The following is a 21,993-nucleotide window of genomic DNA, read 5'->3' as shown; positions in this document are numbered from 1 at the left end:
AACCCTTATACATTGTTCGTTATGTTAATTTGGAAAACATTTTGGCAGCTCCTCAAGATGTTAAACAGAGAGTTAACATATGATTCAACAATTCCACTCCTAGGTTTATGCCCAAGAGAAATTAAATATATCCTCACAAAAACTACACAAAGGTTTACAGCAGCATTATTCACAGTAGCCAAAAAGTAGAAACAACCCAAGCACCCAACTCTGTATGGTATATCCATACAATGGAACATTACTAAGCAATAAAAAATGAAGTACTGATACATGCTATAACATGGCTGAACCTTGAACACCTTATGCTAAGTGAAAGAAGCCAGATATAAAATATCACATTGTAAAACTTCATTTGCATGAAATGTCCAGAATAGACATAGAGACAGAGGTAAATGAGTGGATGCCTGGGAATGAGGAATGTTAGGGGGAGGGAGGGAGTGGGGATGGGGCATGACTGCTAATTTACCCAGGATTTATTTTCTTTTCAGGCTCTGTTGAAAATGCTCTAAAATTAGGTTATGCATAACTCCATGAATATACTAAAAACCACTGAACTTCACAAAGGTGAATTTTATCCTATGTGAAATATATATCTCAATAAAGCTTTTTAAAAACTCACAGTTGTCATATTTGACAAATCCATAGCTAACATAATACTTAATGTCAAAAAGCTAAAAGCTTTTCCTCTAAGATCAGGAACAAGACAGTGATGTTCACTCCGACTACTCTTTTTTTTTTGGTATCATTATCTACAATTATATGAGCAATATTATGGTTACTAGACTCCCCCCATCACCAAGTCCCCCCCACATACCCCATTACAGTCACTGTCCATCAGTGTAGTAAGATGCTATAGAATCACTACTTCTCTTCTCTGTGTTGTACAGCCCTCCCCGTGCCCCCCACACACATCATGTCTGCTAATCGTAATGCCCCTTTTTCCCCTTATCCCTCCCTTCCCACCCATCCTCCCCAGTCTCTTTCCCTTTGGTAACTGTTAGTCCATTTTTGGGTTCTGTGAGTCTGCTGCTGTTTGTTCCGTCAGTTTTTTTCTTTGTTCTTATACTCCACAGTTGAGTGAAATCATTTGATACTTGTCTTTTTCCACCTGGCTTATTTCACTGAGCATAATACCCTCAAGCTCCATCCATGTTGTTGCAAATAGGATCTGTTTTCTTCTTATGGATGAATAATATTCCATTGTGTATATGTACCACATCTTCTTTATCCATTCATCTACTGATGGACACTTAGGTTGCTTCCATTTCTTGGCTATTGTAAACAGTGCTGCGATAAACATAGGGGTGCATATGTCTTTTTCAAACTGGACTGCTGCATTCTTAGGTTAAATTCTTGGGAGTGGAATTCCTGGGTCAAATGGTATTTCTATTTTGAGTTTTTTGAGGAACCTGCATACTGCTTTCCACAATGGTTGAACTAATTTACATTCCCACCAGCAGTGTAGGAGGGTTCCTCTTTCCCCACAGCCTCGCCAACATTTGTTGTTTGTCTTTTGAATGGTGGCCATCCTCACTGGTGTGAGGTGATATCTCAATGTGGTTTTGATTTGCATTTCTCTGATGATTAATGATGTGGAGCATCTTCTCATGTGCCTGTTGGCCATCTGAATTTCTTCTTTGGAAAACTGTCTGTTCAGATCCTCTGCCCATTTATCAATTGGATTATTTGCTTTTTGTTTCTTGAGGTGCATGAGCTCTTTATATTTTTGGACATCAACCCTTTATCACATCTGTCATTTATTAATATATTCTCCCATACTGTAGGATGCCTTTTTGTTCTATTGATGGTGTCCTTTGCTGTACAGAAGCTTTTCAGCTTGATGTAGTCCCACTTGTTCATTTTTCTTTTGTTTCCCTTGCCCAGAGAGATAGTTCATGAAGAAGTTGCTCATGTTTATGTCCAAGAGAATTTTGCCTATGTTTTTTTCTAAGAGTTTTATGGTTTCATGACTTACATTTGGGTCTTTGATCCATTTCGAATTTACTTTTGTGTATGGGCTTAGACAATGATCCAGTTTCATTCTCTTACATGTAGCTGTCCAGTTTTGCCAACACCAGCTGTTGAAGAGGCTGTCATTTCCCCATTGTATATCCATGGTTCCTTTATCATGTATTAATTGACCATATATGTTTGGGTTAATATCTGGACTCTCTATTCTGTTCCACTGGTCTGTGGGCCTGTTCTTGTGCCAGTACTAAATTGTCTTGATTACTGTCTCACTACTCTTTTTCAACATAGTTCTGGAGGTCCTTGACACAGCAATCACACAAGACAAAGAGATAAAAGGCACCCAAATTGGTAAGGAAGAAGCTAAACTGTCACTGTTTGCACATGACATGATATTATACATGGAAAACCCTAAGGAATCCACCAAAAAACTATTACAACTAATAACTAGATTCAGCAAAGTTGAGGGATACAGAATTAGTACACAGAAATTTGTTCTGTTCCTATATACTAACAATGAACTAGCAGAAAGAGAAATCAGAAAACATTTCCATTTACAATTAGATCTAAAAGAAAAAAATACCTAGAATAAACCTAACCAAGGAGGTGAAAGATTTGTACTCTGATAACTACAAGACACTCATGAGAGAAATTAAAGAAAACACCAATAAATGGAAATCTCTTCTTATCAATAGGAAGAATTAATATTGTCAAAATGATTATCCAATTTACAGTTTCAGTGCAATCCTTATCAAAATACCAACAGCACTTTTCAATGAACTAGAACAAATAGTTCTAAAACTCATGTGGAAGCATGAAAGACCCCAAATAACCAAAGCAATCCTGAGAAAGAAGAACCAAGCTGGGGGATTACACATCCTGGCTTCAAGATATACTACAAAGCTACAGTTATCAAAACAGTATGGTACTGGCACAAGGACAAACCCAGAGATCAATGGAACAGAATAGAGAGCCCAGATACAAACTCACATATATATGGTTGATTAATATATGTTAAAGCATCCATGAATATACAATGGAGAAAAGACAGTCTCTTCAACAACTGGTGTTGGGAAAACTGGACAACAATATGTAGGAGAATGAAACTGGATCATTGTCTAACTCCATACCTGAAAGTAAACTCAAAATGGATCAAAGACCTGAACGTAAGACAGGAAACCATAAAACTCTAAGACAAAAACATAGGCAAAAATCTCTTGAACATAAGTATTAGCAATTTTTTCCTGGATACATCTCCTCAAACAAGGAAAACAAAATGAAACCTGAACAAGTGGGATTGCACCAAACTAAAAAGCATCTGTACAGCAAAGGACACCATCAGCAGAACAAAAAGGCATCCTACAGTATGGGAGAACATATTCGTAAACAACTCATCTGATAAGGGTTAACATCTAAAATATATAAATAATTCATATGCCTCGACACCCACAAATATACCCAATTTAAAAAATGGTGGAGGACCTGAACAGACATTTTTCCAAAGAAGAAATACAGATGGACAAGAGGCACCTAAAAAGATGCTACACCTTGCTAATCATCAGAGAAACGCAAATCAAAACCATGGTGAGATTATCATGTCACACTAGTTCGAATGGCCACTATCCAAAAGAAAAGAAATAACTAATGTTGGTGAGAATGTGGAGAATGGGAACCCTCCTACACTGTTGCTGGGAATGTAAATTGATGCAACCGTTGTGGAAAGCAGTATGGAGGTTCCTCAAAAGTCTAGAAATAGAAATACCATTCAATCCGGTAATTTCACTTCTAGTAATTTACCCAAAGAAAACAAAATCCCTGATTCAAAAAGATATATGCACCCTTATGTTTATTGCCACATTATTTATAGTAGCCAAGATATGAAAGCAGCCAATAGATGAATGGATAAGGAAGAGGTGGTACATCTACACATGGAGTATTATTCAGCCATAAAAAGGGAGGAAATCCCGCCATTTGCAACATCATGGATGAATCTAGAGGGTATTTTGCTCAGTGAGATAAGCTAGGTGGAGGAAGACAAATACCATATCATTTATTTGTGGAATATAAAAACAAGGAATGAATGAACAAAACAGCATTAGACTTATAGACACTGAGAAGTGATGAGTGGTTATCATGGGGGAAGGGAAGGGATGGGATGGATGGGTGGGATGGGTGAGGGAGTTAAAGGGGCACAAAAATTCTCAATCATAATATAAGTTAGTCGTAGGGATGATAGTTCAGCATGGAGAACACAGCCCATTTTTCTGTAACATCTTTCTATGTTGACAGAGAGTAACTGCACTATAGGGGGTGAGGATTTAATAACATGGGTAACTGTTGAGCCACTGTGTTGCATGTTTGAAACCAATACAAGATTGTAGGTCAACAATACTTCAACAAAAATTTAAATTTTTTTAAAATTAAAAATAAAACAAAACTCCCAATTGGTTTCTCTTAATTTCTTTTGTATCTTTCTAATAAACTGGCTGTTTAGGAAGAACACTTCTGTGTCCACTACTGTCACACTACTACCACATTCATCATACTCATGACACTAGATGTGGTGGTGGGGGGGGGGTCCCATACCAAGAAATTCTCTGTCATGCCAGCTGATGTCCTATGATTCAATTCAGTTCTGAACTAAGGGAAGTTATGTCAGACCCCACAGGTTAAGGGCTCAGTCCCACCAGACTGCCCCCAACCTCAGACACCTCAGACGCCAGTCACAAGTCTAGATTTTCTCCTGTGTTTCAGGCTGAACCACTACCAAGTTCAGGTTCCCTGACCTGATCCTTGGCTGCAATCCTCTGCTAGAACAGCTCACAGAACTCAGGGAGATACTTACATTTACCAATTTACTATATAAAAAAGAATATGATAGAATATACAGATGAGGAGATACATAGGGTGAGAGCCAGAAGGTTCCCAAGCACAGGAGCCTCTGTCCCCATGGAGTTGGCATGGGCCACCTCCCAGCACCTAGATGTGTCCACCAACCTCCAAGTCCTCTAATCCCCGTACTTTGGGGATTTTTATGGAGGCTTCACCAAATACACATGATCAATCATGAATTTAATCTCCAGCCCCTCTCCCCTCCTTGGAGGATCAGGGTGGGGCTGATGTTTCCAAGCTCCTAGTAATCATTTGGTCTTTCTGGTGACCAGTCCCCATCCAGGAGCCCACCAAGCATCATCTTATTGAAACAAAAGATGCTCCTATCACCCAGGATATTCCAAAGGATTTATGCTCTGTGTCAGGAACTATGGCTAAAGACCAAATATTAGAACAAAATTGCTCCCAAAGCCTTATCACTTAGGAAATTACTGGGGTTTTAGGGGCTCTGTGCCAGTATCCAGGGACAGAGACTGATGTTTATTTTCTATTATTTCACACTGGCCTTCAACTTAAATTTCTGAATGAGTTTCTGTATCTTGCTTTCAAGTGTTGGCAAGAACTAGAACCCTCGTTGGAGAAACTAGAATCCTCACATACTGCCAGTGGGAATGTAAAATACGGCAACCACCTTGAAAATCAATTGGTCAGTCTCTTAAAAAGGTAAATATATACCCACCTTTCTAATCTTTCCATTTCTCAATGATTACCCAAGAGACTGTGAAAGCACATATCTATACAAAGACTTATAGATGAATGCTCACACAGATTTATTTGTGATTTTTTTATTTTATTGTAATAACCAAAAACTAAACATCCATCAGCAGGGAATAGGAAAATAAATTGTGGTGTATTCATATCACAGAATACTAATCAGCAATAAAAAGGATATGGTGTTGATAGATGCAACATAGATAAATCTCAAAATAATTACGCTGAGTGAAAGAAGATAGATTTTAAGATGGTACATATTATATCAATCTATTTATATAAGATTCTAGAAAATGCAAACTAATCTATAGTGACAGAAAGCAGATGGATGATTGCCTGGTGTGATAGGCAGTCTCTAAAATGGCTTCCTGTTACTGCCACCTCCTTGGATAATGTGTAATTCCTTCCCATGGAGAGTGGGTGACCAAATTTTAATAAACAAAAAAAGTCCAAAATGACAGGTTTAATTTGGAGGATTAGGTTATAAAGAGACGGTGACTTCCCTCTTTCTTGGTCTGACTCTCTCTTGTTCTCTCTCTCTTTCTCTTTCTTTTCTCCTCTAACTATCTCTGTCTCTCTCCCTATCTCTATTTCTCTGATGACATCGGCTCCCATGTTGTGAGCTGCTCTAAGAAGCGGGCCATAGCTGGGAACTTGGGGAGGCCTCCAGTCAACATCTAATGAGAAATCGATATCCTGTTTGACAGCTTCTGAAAAACTGGAAAGAAACCTGCCAGCCACTGTGTATGTGAGCTCAGAGGGAGAGCCTCCTCTGGTCCAGATGGAAGATGAGATCATAGTCCTGGTTGCAACCTTAGAAGAGACCTTGAGGCAGAGGCACCCAGGTAAGTTGTGGCCAGATTCCTGACCCACAGAAAATCAAAGATGATAAATGTTTGTTGTTTTGAGCGGATAAGCTTTGTTACACAGCAGTAGGTAACTAATATATCTGTAGATTAGGGTTGGGGTAGGTGTGAGAGGCACAAGATTGCAAATGGGCATTAAAAACTTTTGAGAGTAATGGATATGTTTATTATCTCAATGGTGTGATGATTTCATGGGTATACACATATGTCAAAATTTACTACTTTATACATTTTAAATATGGCACTTTATTGTATATAAGTTGTATCTCAATGAAGCCATTTTTTTAAAAGGTTGCTGCAAAGTCTAGTAAAAATTCATCAATGGGTTCAATAATATGGAGGTCATTGATCTAGGTGACTTACTGTCTGGATTTGCCCAGGACTGACGTGGTTCCTGGAAATGAGACTTTCTGTCTTTAAACCTGAGAAAGTCCCAGGCACATAGAGATGAGATGGTTACCCTACTAATGATGCTAACAAGAATGACAGGGGCGTCCACTGTGGAAGTCAGTGGCAATCTTGCCAAAAACTGTTTCAGGAGGATGATGGGAACAAAAGCCTTTTAGAACAATTCAGAACAGAAAGGAGAAGAACTGGGGGCATTGAATGTAGATTACCACCTCTTTTAAGGAGTTTGTTGTGGCAGGAAGGAGAGAATGGTGATAGCAGCTGGAGCAGATATAAAGTCAAGGAAGTAAGCTTTAAGGTGGGAGCCAGTACAGCCTGTTTATATACTAATGGAAATAATCTAATTGACAGAATACTTTTGATAATACCGTACTACACAGGGAAGAGAGATTTGCAGAGAAATACCCTCCAGTAGGCGAAACACACTTGTTGTGAATCAGTTTCAACAAGTGGCCTGACATGGACTACAAGCCACAGGGGGCCCCCAGTGGACCAAAGTGATCCAAGAATACAAGTTTTCTTCCATTATTACAGTCAAGTGACTCCTGCTTCTATAGACTCTTGTATTTTGGTACAACTAAAGGTTACTAACTAGTAACCCAAAGAGTGAATCGTGAAAGGTTGGTAAAATGTACTATTTAAAAACTGAAAGGCCCATGACTCTAATTGTGTCCTTTGCTAAGAAATCTGGCTGCCAAGCAGGACTTAGCAGTGTTGTCAAACTCCCACCCTACATGCACACTCGCAGAGGGTTAGATTTCAGTCTTCAAGAAGGATGCGCAGTCAGTCAGTAGTCAGTAGTTCATCACTGTTGACTGGCTGTGTTTTTCTCATCACGGATGGTCTTGCTATATTTATTATTAAAGTCTCTTTTAGTTTGGATTTAACATTACCCATTTAGCTTTTTGTGGGTTGTTAGGTTAATTTCACAGTCTACAGTGGTCCAGATGTGCATCAAAAATTTTTAACCTATAATTCCTCTAACAGGCTTTAAGACTGTATGAGTTTGGTATACAAATATGAATTGTTCACATCCCTATTGCTTGTGGAGAAGCATGTCATGTATGATGGGCTGCTTGTGAATGTTGGCTATGTTAGTAAAATAAATTACTGAGTTATTTTTTAAGCTTTTAGGAAATTGTTTATAGTATAGAAAATCTAGTAGGTATGTTCATATTCTGCTAAAGTAATCAATAAGTGAATCACTTATATTACTAGCAACATGATATGCCTGACTTCTTTTCTTCTTCCCTTCTTTCATAGTCCTTGCATTTTCTCTAGTGGAAACTCAAGAGGTACAGGAGAGCAAAGCCTTAAATCCTGCCTATGGGTGCAACAGCCAAAAGGTCAGGGAGCTTCAATTGTAGAAGGGGATTCTAGGGCTTCCTCGGGACCAGCCTTGCACAACACAAGCAGAGTTTACAGCTCCCCAAACCATGCCAGCCACAGTTTTCCTAATTCCAGGCATGCCCACCAGCCAGTCCTGCTTAAGCACCAGCCCAGAGAACGTTGTGACTTCACTGCCCAAATGGGAGTAGCATCCCATTTTTCTGGGCTGAGTCTTTTCTTTTTTTTTTCTTTTCTCCTTTGCCTTCTCTCTTTTCTTTGCCCCAAGATTTACTGTTCCAATTATAGTTTCTAACAGGTGTGCAGCCAGGGCTGGAAGGCTGTGGTCCAGCTGTCCCCAGACACGTGGATTCTCTCCAACCGTCTTGCCGGAACCATGGGCCCTGAGCACACTCACTGAATGAGAGCACCCCCACCCCCACGCCCGGGCAAGACAGGGGGAGGGGCAAAGACAGAAGGAGCTTCTCATTCCCAGAGCAAAGCAGAGCCCGAGAAAATGTTATCCCCAGAGCTGGAGGATCACTGGCCCAACGAGGAAGTAGGTCCTATTTTCCCATTCGTGGCAGAGACTGCCAGAAGTCTAAATGTCCAACCCCTCCTCCTTCTTTCTTATTAACATGATCCTCCTTTGAGCCTCACCTGGCTCAGAGTAAGCACTCACTGTGGGTGAGCTACTGCTGTATCCTTGCAACAACTCACTGCACAAGATTGTAATCTTCACAATAATTCATTGCATAGAAAGACTCAGAGATTTATGCAAGATCTCAGCCAACAGGGAGCAGAGTTGAGGTTCAAACCCGGTCTGTCTGACTCAGAGACATCCTTTTCCTCCTCTACTTCCTGTCTCTCTAAAAAGAGAAAGAACCCACATGCAGCTGAGGGAGTTTTAGAAAGGATCTCTGAGATCCAGGCTTATGTGAGGATGAGTGTCACCCCTTAAAGCAGATGGCAGGCTCTCCCCAGGGTTGCCCAAAATTTCACTCCTCTCTCCCAGTGCCCAGCCCAGAGCTCAAGGGGGAAGGAGGAAATGGAGAAAGGAGAGATGAAGGGGGGAAAATATAAGAGAAGGAAGAGGGGAAGGAATTTGGTATAAAATAGGCATGTCCTCAGCTACCTGCCCCAGTCCCAGACCCCAGGTTAAGGATAGTTTGTCAGTTAGCAATTACATTCAGTCAAAAATAATGGGGATGGAACTTAAACATATGAAAGTTTGTTATTTTCCCCACACAATCAGAGATAAAGGTAATGGTGTTGTATTAGTGGCTCAAAGATGTCAAGTCTGCAGTCTCTGCTTTTCTTGACATTTTCCTCATGGTCACAGTATGGCTGCTGTGACTCTAATCAACATGATCTTGGTGGGAAGAAAGGAAAGCAAATCTTTAATTTATGTTGTATTGATCAGAACTGGGCTAGGAAATGTACGGGTCATTCTTACGTTTTTCAGCAAGGTTTCTTTGTTCTGTCACCTCTTTTGGCCTCCTTCTCTACTCCTCAGTCCCAGGAAGTGATCTCTAAAGTACAAAGGAGGCTTAGCTTGCACGTGTAATCTCAGGAGAAAAGACAAAGCAGGTCCTGCTGAAATTATCAAGACTTCTAGAAAATGGATCCAAACCCCAGAAGTTTCACATTTAGCTTCCAGAGCACAGCTCTGCCCCAACTTGACCCAGTGGGTCTGTAGCTTGATGGCTCCTCTAGGAGAGTCTTGGTCCCCAGAACACACAGAGAGAGCAGGAATTGACCACGGCCCGCACAGAACAAATTCTAAATCATTGAGGATGTTTTCAGCCACAGGAACAGGAAGCCTCAACTCGAAGTAACTTTAACATGTGGGGAGTTTATCACCTCACGTACCCGGAAGCCCAGAGATGGAAAGAGCAGACTCCAGGCAGTGTACTTCAGGGCTCCAACTTTTCCCTGCGTGGTTTCCTGAGGACTGCCCCACTCTGTGTGTTGGTTGGTAGCAATATGGCCCCAGAAGCTTCCAGACGCCACAGCTGGATGAATTAGGAAGAGCATCTCTTCCTGGGGCTATTTATTAGAAGTGAGGAAACCTTTCCCGAAGGTCCCCCTGCAAACATCCCCTCACGTCCCTGCGACCTCTCTGTTGACCTGGACTTCCTCGTGCCATGGAGGCTGGGTTCCAAGGGCAAGCGTCCAGAGAGCGAGAAGTTGTACCTCCTTTCGTGACCTAGCCTCAGAAGTCGGGCAGTGTCAGGTGTCACCTCCACTGTGCTGTATTCATCCAAGGAGTCACAAAGCCCCGTCCAGAGTCAAGGAGAGGGCAAGTTCTGGAAGAGCACGTAAGAACTGACGGATTGTGGCTGCTTTCAGAAAACACAACCTGCAGCCTCAGGAGATCCAGACCGTCTTTGCACATACACACACCCGCCCCCTGCTCCCTTCCGTATCCAGGTCTTACCTGGAAGGATCTAGGTCACCTGCAGAACCCTGCTGCAAGGGAGTATGGGAAATGTTTCTAGCTTTCCAGCCCCTATAGCACAGTAAGGTAAACTAGAAGGGGGTTGGAATGGGGGGTGACCGGAACAGCTTACCGTGTCTGCCACAACTGCGAATGAAGAAGAAAGAATAAATAAATGGCTGGGAAGTGGCCAATAGGGTCTGCTGCAGATCCTTACCTTTTCTAATTTCTACAGCTTAACTCTTTCCTGTAGCACTCAACAAATACTTACGAGCATCTCTCATGTTCCAGGCAAGCTGGACTTTAAACAAAATAGGAGTTTTAGACTCTGTACAAGACAATCATAAAGCAAAGCATTATTATAAATAATTATGCATTTACAGTTGTAATGAAGGCTTTAAAAAGAGGTAGCATATTCTGTACGTCCTCTTCCCATATATATATATCTTGTTAGCCAGCCTGATAGGAAAGTTCAGGCATTACAGGACAAAGGGCCTTAGATGTTACTCAAATTATTAATTGCTCAGGGTAAGCAGCAGAGATTAGTAAAAGTAAGGAAATGTTTAAATAAATGTACACTCCTGAAGCAGACTAGCAGCAACAGTATCTGGATAAACTTGATAGTAACCAAAGCAAAAGATTTGGCCTTGGCGATGAGAGAAGCTCAGCTCCAGGTACAATCCAGGTACTGACAAGACGCAGCAGCGGGCTCTGGCTCAAGACAGAAGTGCGAACTTCCAGTGCCTTGGCCGACATTAACCACCTGTTTCAGGAGATGTGAACACTAGATTTCCTCAACATCAGCCATGGTTGCAACTTCAGTTCCCAAGGAAAACCTGCCATTCATTCCAGGGAAATGTGGGTGTTGCCAAGGGGATGGGATGACCGTGACTGGAGTTTAAGTCTTGAAGCAATTATACCCATATTGATCGACACCAAAGGTGCTCTTATGACCTATGACTCTGTTACCCCAGTAAGTTTGTGTTTTAGTCATGTTAAAATAGACTCCCTGTTATGGGCTAATCACGCAGGGTTCTTGGAGTAGCTGAAACAAATGCTGTGTTGATGACACAGTAATATAAATCAAGTTAAATCATATGTTATTTCCTCAATTCACAGAACAATGGTAGGGGATAAACAGCACAGCCTCACCCCCATTCTTTTCCTCTCTGATATTTTCTTCTTAAGAAACAAACACACAGCTTCATTACCAACAAGCTCAGAATAAATTAACAGGAGCTGAAATCCGTGAAATTAGATTCACTTTTCTAATTAGCTGGAGAGTTCACAGATACAGGCTGGTCTTTATCACGGGCTCTCTTCTTCTCTGGAAGGGAATGGCCATTTGCGATCTCAGAAAATTAAACCCTCCCCTCTTACATTCTACAAAGGAATTTCCGATTGAAGTGTAAATGTCCTTTGGCCACCTGGAAGATGGTTTTTGACGCTGTGAATCTTGAGCAAATTCCTCATTAATTCCAACCCTGCGGTTGGGAGATTGTGTGATACAGCAATTTTCATTTTCAAAGGAATTGTCTTTTTTACTAATAACATCCTCAGCTTAGTTGGCACCCTCCTCCGTGGAGTTCAAAGTGATTTTGAGACTTTTTGTCTTTAATTCTCACATCTCAGACAGAGAAAATAGGGCCAGGAGAAAAGCAGCTGCTTTTGAGATAGTCAAGTAAAGGAGGCTGAGGTCAGAGAGCCACGGGCCCAGGGAGGCATGGGGCAAAGTTCTCCAGATGACCCAGCAGGCCAGTGGCAGCCCCGGAGCAGCCCAACTGTTATTTTCTCCTTACTCCCGGCTAGCTAACCATCCCAGTTATTTCCCAAGAGTACAAAATTGCCAGTCAAAGCCATGGGGCTCAAAGTGAGGACTCTAGGGACCTTGACACTGTCTCTTCTAATGACCCACTGAGTGACTTAAAAGGGCAAAATTTGCCTGATGAAGGAATGGCTCCCTGCCCACAGCAGCTAGATACCCACATCCCAGGAATTCCTTCCCTTGTGCATGCATTCAGTTATTTTGACAAATTTTTATTGAGCACCTACTATGTGCCAGATACTATTCTGGTTACTGAGGATATAGAAAAGAATAAAATGAACAAAAATCCTTACTTTCGCAGGGCCTTTTCTAATGGTACAAACAAACAATAAGCAAAATATAAGCAAAAAGCAAAATATAAGCAATAAGCAAAAAATAATGGTGATGAATGCTAGGGAGAAAAATAGAGCAGAGACATGAGACTCAAAGTGTCAGGGTGAGAGAGGAGTTGAATTTTTAGTTGGAATGACCAGGGAACACTGCACTGGAGAGCCCAGAAAGAGAAGGAACAGCACGGTGAACACTATAGTTGGTAACACAGCTTTGGGTGGAAAAGGGGACCCAATGCTTTCCATAGACTCTTTGAAGTAATTCATTCCTTTCTGCCTCTGCTTATGCATTTGTAAATGTGGCCAATATCTGTCCTTCAAAGGGTTGTAGAAGTTAAGAAATTAATAAATATCTGTATTGGGTTAAATAGTGTCCCCTCAAAATTCATGTCCACCTGGAACGTCAGAATGTGTCCTTATTGGAAATAGGGCCTTTGCAGATGTAATTAATTTAGATGAGATGATACTGGATTAGGGTGAGCCCTAAATCCAATGACTGGCATCCTTATAAGAAAGCAGTAAAGAGATACAGGGCACACATATGGGGAAGAGAGCCGTATGAAGATGGAGGCAGAAGTGGGAATGATGGAGTCACAAGCCAGCGATTGCCTGCACCTTCAGAAATGAAGAGAAAGGTATGGAACAAATTCTCTCTCAGAGGCTCCAGAAGGCATCAACCCTCCTGACACCTTGATTTTGGACTTCTGGCCCCCTGTGCTATGCAAGAATAAATTTCTGTTGTTTTAACCTACCAGTGTATGATAATTTATTACAATAGTCCTAGCAAATCAATAAAGATTTTGGTCAAGGAATCGGTGCTGCTGTAACAAACCCCTAAATGTGGAGGGGCTTTGGAATTAGGTAGTGAGTAGAGACTGGAAGAGTTTTGAGGTGAATTATGTAAAAAGCCTAGATTGACGTGAAGAGACTGTTGGTAGAAATATGGACAGTAAAGGAGATTCTGGGGAGGTCTCAGAAGGAAGTTGGAAGGATGGTAGAGAAAGTGTCTCTCATCTTAGAGGAAACATATACTGTCATGAGCAGAAAATTAGTAGAATTACAAACATTAATGATATCTCTGGTGAGATCACAGATGAAAATGTGGGAACATGTTATTGGAAACTGGATGAAAGGTGATCCTTGTTATAGGATGGTTGAGTTGTGCTCTAGCATTAGGTGGAAAGTAAGACATAATTGATGAGCTTGGATACTTAGCTGAAGATATTTCCAAGCAAAACATGGAAGTTTCAGCCTGGTTTATCCCTGGTGCTTACAGTAAAATGTGAAAAGAAAGAGAGAAATTGAGACAGAACAATTAAGCAAAAAGGAAATAGAACTTTATAATTTGGAAAATTCTTAGTCTATCCATATCATGAAAGATGCTAAGACATGCTCTGAAGGGAACACCTAAGGTGCAACCTTCTGCTTGAGAGATTAGGTGTGTAACTCCTATGAGCCCAACCAACCATTTCAGCAGAAGCCAGGAATAGAGATGGGAACAGAAATGTCCAGCATGGATCTATAGAGAACTCACATATCTCATGACATGAATCCTCTACACATACACAAAAGACCGACAAATCTTTTAAGAATGCTATACCACCAAAAACACTGTGAGCTTGAACTGAAGGAAACAGAGCTGGGACAAAAATGAAGGAAAGCTACTGACTTCTGGGATTGTACAGGAAGGAGGCCAGCTAACAGAGCTACTCAGCTATGATTTTTTTTTTCAAGAAAAGGGAAGAAAGCCTCTGAGAGTGGCTCTGAGACCTGCAGGGCTACCTGTAGTTTCCCTAAAGTAAGTGGCACCAAGACATCAGGGCTGCTAAACAGCAGTTCTTATTCCCCACACCCAGCACAGAACAGAAGAACCTCAGGGAACCACAGGGGCAGAGGCTGAGGAGCTTAAATATCAGGGACGATCATGACCAACTGGCAATTAGAAAACCTATTTCTATTTTCCAGACACTACATCAAACTCCGTATGCTGGTGAGAGCCTGAGGTGGTGGAAAGAGGCTCAATAATTACTGAAATGGAAATTTCCATTACCACTGTGGGACAAAGACACAACATAATTTTTAGGTTGTTTTCAGGAATGAAGAATATGTGCACTTCTTACACACCTGAGTGTTTACATCTACCCAAATTTTTTTCCCCCCAAAAAAATCATCCTTCTAAAAAAAAGGTTAAACCAATTAATACTCCTATAAGCATATGAATATAGTTGTTTCCTTAGACTCACAAACACTAGATGCATCTGCTGTCTGTCACAGCATAACAAATCACCACCACCATCAATTAGAGGTTTAAAGCAACAGTGATTTATTATTTCTCATGATTCTGTTGATGGGCTGGGAAATTCCCCTCTTGGTTTCTCCTGGGTTCACTCATTCGGCTGCATTTGGCTGGAGGCTCAGGTAGACTGGAAGGTCCGAGGAAGCCTCATTCACATGCCCAGCGCTAATGTCAGCTGGGGCGCTTTGGTTCTCCATGTGGCCTCTCATCTTCCAGTAGGTAGACTGGCTTCCTTACACAGGTGTCTTAGGGCAGAATTTCAAGACAAGGAGATTAGAGACTTCAAGACCTCTGAAAGCTTAGCTCTGGAACTCACAAAAGTTCATTTGGGACACATTCTATTGAAAAAAGCAAGTCATTACACCAGTCCATGTTCGAAAGGATAGAGAATTGACCATCGCTTGGTGAAAGAAGAGGTAATGCCACTTGTAAAGGTATGTGAATATGGAAAGGCAGGATCCATTGAGATCCATTATTATAATGATCTACCACAGTCGGCTTTCTGGCTCCAGGATTTACATCCCTCCCACATTCAAATGCACTCATCATCTCACAAGACCCCCAAATTTTCAACCAATGACAGCATCTGTTTCCAAGTCCAAGATCTCATTATCAAAACCAGATTCAGATGTCGATGCAGCTCCTTATGTGCAGTTCCTTGGCTAGTGTTCATGCCGATCCACTGTCCTATGAATTTAACCTCAAGACACTTAACAGAAAATGGTGAGACAGAGATAAGATATCCCCAAAGAGACATCTCCATTTAAAATGGAGGCAAGTGAGAAACACAAAGTAATCATTGTTCCATATCAATTTTGAAATCTAGCTGGGCACATGTCAACAGTTCCCCCAATTCTAAGGGCAAAGAGGGCTCTCATCAACTAGGGCCATTTTCTTATTCCTGGGAGTGGTTTCCAAATCACTGTGCTCCTTGGTTCTTGACTCCACATTCTGGGATCCACCATCAGAGATACCTTTCCTTTTCAATAACTAATGGATCATATTTACAGCTAGGCAGCCCTCTCTACCTACTTCCTGCCTGTGAGAAGATGGAAACACAGAGACCTTTTTCATTGCTGTTTCAACTCCTTTTTTTTCTTTGTAATACTGAGTTTTTATTGGTGGGCATGGCATATTGGAAGCATTTTTATATCATTAATATAAAATTACATGAGCAGCATTATGGTTAGTACTCTCCCCCCATTATCAAGTCCCCCCCACATACCCCATTACAGTCACTGTCCATCAGCATAGTAAGATGCTATAGAGTCACTACTTGCCTTCTCTGCATTATACTGCCTTCCCCGTGCACCCCTTACATTACACCTGCTAATCATAATGCCCCTTTTTCCGCCTCACCCTCCCTTCCCACCCATCCTCTCCAGTCCCTTTCCCTTTGGTAACTGTTAGTCCATTCTTGGGTTCTGTGAGTATACTGTGCTTTTGTTCATTCAGTTTTTCCTTTGTTCTTATACTCATATGAGTGAAATCATTTGATACTTGTCTTTCTCTGCCTGGCTTATTTCACCGAGCATAATACCCTCTAGCTCCATCTATATTGTTGCAAATGGTAGGATTTGTTTTCTTCTTATGGCTGAATAATATTCCATCATGTATATGTACCACATCTTCTTTATCCATTCATCTACTGATGGACACTTAGCTTGCTTCCATTTCTTGGCTATTGTAAATAGTGCTGTGATAAATAGGGGTGCATATGTCTTTTTGAAACTGGGCTCCTGCATTCTTAGGTTAAATTCTTGAGAGTGGAATTCCTGGGTCAAATGGTATTTCTACTTTCAGTGTTTTGAGGAACCTCCATACTGCTTTCCACAGTGGTTGAACTAATTTACATTCCCACCAGCAGTGTAGGAGGGTTCCCCTTTCTCCACTTCCTCGCCAACATTTGTTGTTGTTTGTCTTTTGGATGGTGGCCATCCTTACTGGTGAGAGGTGATATCTCACTGTGGTTTTAATTTGCATTTCTATGATGACTAGCGATGTGGAGCATCTTTTCATGTGCCTGTTGGCCATCTAAATTTCTTCTTTGGAGAAGTATCTGTTCAGCTCCTCTGCCCATGTTTTAATTCAATTATTTGCTGTTTGTTTGCTGAGGTGCATAAATTCTTTATATATTTTGGAAGTCAACCCCTTACCGGATATATAATTTATGTATATGTTCTCCCATACCGTAGGATGCCTTTTTGTTCTACTGATGGTGTCCTTTGCTGTACAGAAGCTTTTCAGGTAGACATAGTCCCACTTGTTCATTTTACTTTTGTTTCCCTTGCTCAGGGAGATATGTTCATGAAGAAGTTGCTCATGTTTATGTGCAAGAGATATTTGCCTATGCTTTTTTCTAAGACTTTTATGGTTTCATGACTTGCATTCAGGTCTTTGATCCATTTCAAATCTACTTTTGTGTATGGCATTAGACAATGATCCAGTTTCTTTCTCTTACATGTAGCTGTCCAGTTCTGCCAACACCAGCTGTTGAAGAGGCTGTCATTTCCCCATTGTATATCCTTGACTCCTTTATCATATATTAATTGATCCTATATGCTTGGTTAATATCTGTACTCTCTATTCTGTTCCACTGGTCTGTGGGTCTGTTCTTGTGCCAGTATCAAATTTTCTTGATTACTGTGGCTTTGTAGTAGAGCTTGAAGTTGGGAAGCAAGATCCCGCCTGCTTTATTCTTCCTCCTCAGGATTGCTCTGGCTATTTGGGGTCTTTCATGGTTCCATGTGAATTTTAGAACTATTTGTTCCAGTTTGTTGAAGAATGCTGTTGGTATATTGTTTGTTTGTTTGTTTGTTTGTTTTGAGAGGGCATCTCTCATATTTATTGATCAAATGGTTGTTAACAACAATAAAATTCTGTATAGGGGACTTAATGCACAATCATTAATCAACCCCAAGCCTAATTCTCAACAGTCTCCAATCTCCTGAAGCATAACAAACAAGTTCTTACATGGTGAACAAATTCTTACATAGTGAATAAGTTTTTAGATGGTGAACAGTGCAACGGCAGTCATCCCAGAAACTTTCGGTTTTGATCACGCATTATGAACTATAAACAATCAGGTCAAATATGAATATTCGTTTGATTTTTATACTTGATTTATATGTGAACCCCACATTTCTCTCTTATTATTATTATTATTATTATTATTTTTAATAAAATGCTGCAGTGGTAGGTAGATGCAAGATAAAGGTAGAAAACATAGTTTAGTGCTGTAAGAGGGCAAATGTAGATGATCAGGTCTGTGCCTATAGACTAAGTATTAATCCAAGCTAGACAAGGGCAACAAAACATCCACGGATACAGAAGATTTCTCTCAAAACAGGGGGGGGTTGAGGTTCTAAGCCTCACCTCTGTTGATCCCCAATTTCTCACCTGATGGCCCCCCTGTGACTGTGCCTGTCTTAGGTTGTTCCTCCCTTGAGGAATCTTACCCGTCTCTGGCTAACCAGTCATTTTATGGGGCCATATAGGGAAATGTAAAGTTGGTAAGTGAGAGAGAAGCAATATTGTTTGAAAAGGTTAGCTTTTTACTTCTTTGCAGATTTATGCCCTGTGGCTTCTATGCCCAGCATTTGTCTTGAGGTATCTTTACCACTTGGAAGAATTACGATACTTGGTAATTTCGATATGAGGCATGAATTCTACTTAAGGGTTGTAATTAGGAAGGAAGAAAAAAAGCTATAGAGGTAGAAGACAGAAAAAACATGGGAAGATTGATTATTTCTTTGACATATTTTCTTGAAGAGTAACATAAGCATGTATAGGTTTTAAACTACTAATTAAATTGCATACACACATTAACATAATAGGAATACAGCTACATTACCAAAGCAGACCTACAATTACCAGCCATCTCCAGTGAAACCAAGAAAACCAGTTAGGCACCCTACGCATTTGTGAAAACTTATCAATGATATGATGTATATTGTCTAACTGAATTTGAATAGTTTGAGAAAAATCAGACAAATTAAAACAACACATTCCTGGGAACTGTTCACATCCCATATGTTCTTTTAACAGTAGATAGTCTATAGTTGTAAGATTTTGGAGCACTGCAACTTGCACTTCTCCTAATTCTTGGTTGAGTTCTGACAGTATATATCCAGTCAAATTTGTTGTTTTACTGTATGCACAGGCCAGCTTAGATATCTCCTTCTTCATTCCAATGGCAAGTCCAGGAACTGGTGGGATGAATGCAGCTACAACTGCAACAGCGCCTGGATCTTTGTTGAGGTTTTTTGATGATCATCTTCTGGAATGACTCTTCCAGAGAATGTTGATGTTGGAAGTTCTTCTTCATATCATATCTTAATTCGTTTTCTGGGTAGCCAAATTAGGCTTTGATCCTCTGTGTAAACACAAACAAACCCTTTGCCCACACTTTGATATGCCCTTTATACCATTGTGAAGAACTTATTGGAGATCACCACACAGGAACTGCTTTTTTTTTTAAGAGAAAGGAATATTATCAGAAAAATGTATTTCCTAGCTGATCATCTGATACCCTTTAAATGATCAAAATTAAGGATATTTAAAACATGCATTAATCATTGATTTACAGTTAGTTTTATCCTATCAGGGAGTAATCCCCCTTTTCTTTCTTTTTTTTGTTATCATTAATCTACAATTACATGAAGAATATTATGTTTATTAGGCTCTCCCCTATACAAGGTCCCCCCGACAAACCCCCTTACAGTCACTGTCCATCAGCATAGCAAAATGTTGTAGAATCACTACTTGTCTTCTCTGTGTTGCACAGCCCTCCCCTTTCTTCCATGCCCCATTATGCATGCTAATCATAATACCCCCCTTCTTCTTCCCCCCCCTTTATCCCTCCCTACCTACCCATCCTCCCCAGTCCCTTTCCCTTTGGTACATGTTAGTCCATTCTTGGGTTCTGTGATTCTGCTGATGTTTTGTTCCTTCAGTTTTTCCTTTGTTCTCATACTCCACAGATGAGTGAAATCATTTGGTATTTCTCTTTCTCCACTTGGCTTATTCCACTGAGCATAATACCCTCTAGCTCCATTCATGTTGTTGCAAATGGTAGGATTTGTTTTCTTCTTATGGCTGAATAATATTCCATTGTGTATATGTACCATATCTTCTTTATCCATTCATCTACTGATGGACACTTAGGTTGCTTCCAATTCTTGGCTATTGTAAATAGTGCTGCGATAAACATAGGGGTGCATCTGTCTTTTTCAAACTTGAGTGCTGCATTCTTTGGGTAAATTCCTAGGATTGGAATTCCTGGGTCAAATGGTAAATCTATTTTGAGCGTTTTGAGGAGCCTCCATACTGTTTTCAACAATGGTTGAACTAATTTACATTCCCACCAGCAGTGTAGGAGGGTTTCCCTTTCTCCACAACCTCGCCAACATTTTTTGTTGTTTGTCTTTTGGATGTTAGCCATCCTTACTGGTCTGAGGTGATACCTCATTGTGGTTTTAATTGGCATTTCTCTGATAATTAGTGATGTGGAGCATCTTTCTATGTGTCTGTTGGCCATCTGTATTTCTTTCTTGGAGAACTGTCTGTTCAGTTCCTCTGCCCATTTTTTAATTGGATTATTTGTTTTTTGTTTGTTGAGGTGAATGAGTTCTTTATATATTTTGGATGTCAAGCCTTTATCGGATCTGTCATTTACAAATATATTCTCCCATACTGTAGGGTACCTTTTTGTTCTATTGATGGTGTCTTTTGCTGTACAGAAGCTTTTCAGCTTAATATAGTCCCACTTGTTCATTTTTGCTGTTGTTTTCCTTGCCCGGGGAGATATGTTCAAGAAGAGGTCACTCATGTTTATGTCTAAGAGGTTTTTGCCTATGTTTTTTTCTAAGAGTTTTATGGTTTCATGACTTACATTCAACTCTTCGATCCATTTTGAATTTACTTTTGTGTATGGGGTTAGACAATGGTCCAGTTTCATTCTCCTACATGTAGCTGTCCAGTTTTGCAGGCACCATCTGTTGAAGAGACTGTCGTTTTGCCATTGTATGTCCATGGCTCCTTTATCAAATATCAATTGACCATATATGTTTGGGTTAATGTCTGGAGTCTCTAGTCTGTTCCACTGGTCTGTGGCTCTGTTGTTGTGCCAGTACCAGATTGTCTTGATTACTATGGCTTTGTAGTAGAGCTTGAAGTTGGGGAGTGAGATCCCCTCTACTTTATTCTTCTTTCTCAGGATTGCTTTGGCTATTCGGTGTCTTTGGTGTTTCCATATGAATTTTTGAACTATTTGTTCCAGTTCGTTGAAGAATGTTGCTGGTAATTTGATAGGGCTTGCATCAAATCTGTATACTGCTTTGGGCAAGATGGCCATTTTGATTATATTAATTCTTCCCAGCCACAAGCATGGGATGAGTTTCCATTTGTTAGTGTCCCCTTTAATTTCTCTTAAGAGTGACTTGTAGTTTTCAGGGTATAGGTCTTTCACTTCTTTGGTTAGGTTTATTCCTAGGTATTTTATCCTTTTTGATGCAATTGTGAATGGAGTTGTTTTCCTGATTTCTCTTTCTATTGGTTCATTGTTAGTGTATAGAAAAGCCACAGATTTCTGTGTGTTAATTTTGTATCCTGCAACTTTTCTGTATTCCGATATCAGTTCTAGCAGTTTTGGAGTGGAGTCTTTAGGGTTTTTAATGTACAATATCATGTCATCTGCACATAGTGACAGTTTAACTTCTTCTTTACCAATCTGGATTCCTTGTATTTCTTTGTTTTGTCTGATTGCCGTGGCTAGGACCTCCAGTACTATGTTAAATAACAGTGGGGAGAGTGGGCATCCCTGTCTAGTTCCCGATGTCAGAGGAAAAGCTTTCAGCTTCTCACTGTTCAGTATAATGTTGGCTGTGGGTTTATCATATATGGCCTTTATTATGTTGAGGTACTTGCCCTCT

The 21,993-nt window shown here is 40.5% G+C and overlaps 1 long non-coding RNA gene across 4 annotated transcripts in view; it reads right to left on the bottom strand.

The window, feature by feature from the left end:
* Positions 1–21,993, bottom strand: part of LOC140843203 (uncharacterized) — a 166,657-nt gene that overhangs the window by 83,674 nt on the left and 60,990 nt on the right. Inside the window, exon 3 of one of the 4 annotated variants that reach the window (XR_012120788.1) lies at positions 9,627–9,703. The exons of 2 other annotated variants lie outside the window; for them this stretch is intronic. This is a non-coding gene — a long non-coding RNA (uncharacterized lncRNA). Of the gene's footprint in view, positions 1–9,626; positions 9,704–14,938; positions 15,307–21,993 lie in introns of those variants that run through there. One more of the 4 variants, XR_012120785.1, reaches the window with a different exon arrangement.

The sequence above is a fragment of the Manis javanica genome, chromosome 8 (genome assembly GCF_040802235.1).
Source record: "Manis javanica isolate MJ-LG chromosome 8, MJ_LKY, whole genome shotgun sequence".
Classification (NCBI taxonomy): domain Eukaryota; kingdom Metazoa; phylum Chordata; class Mammalia; order Pholidota; family Manidae; genus Manis; species Manis javanica.
This window is presented reverse-complemented; position numbering and strand designations above follow the sequence as displayed.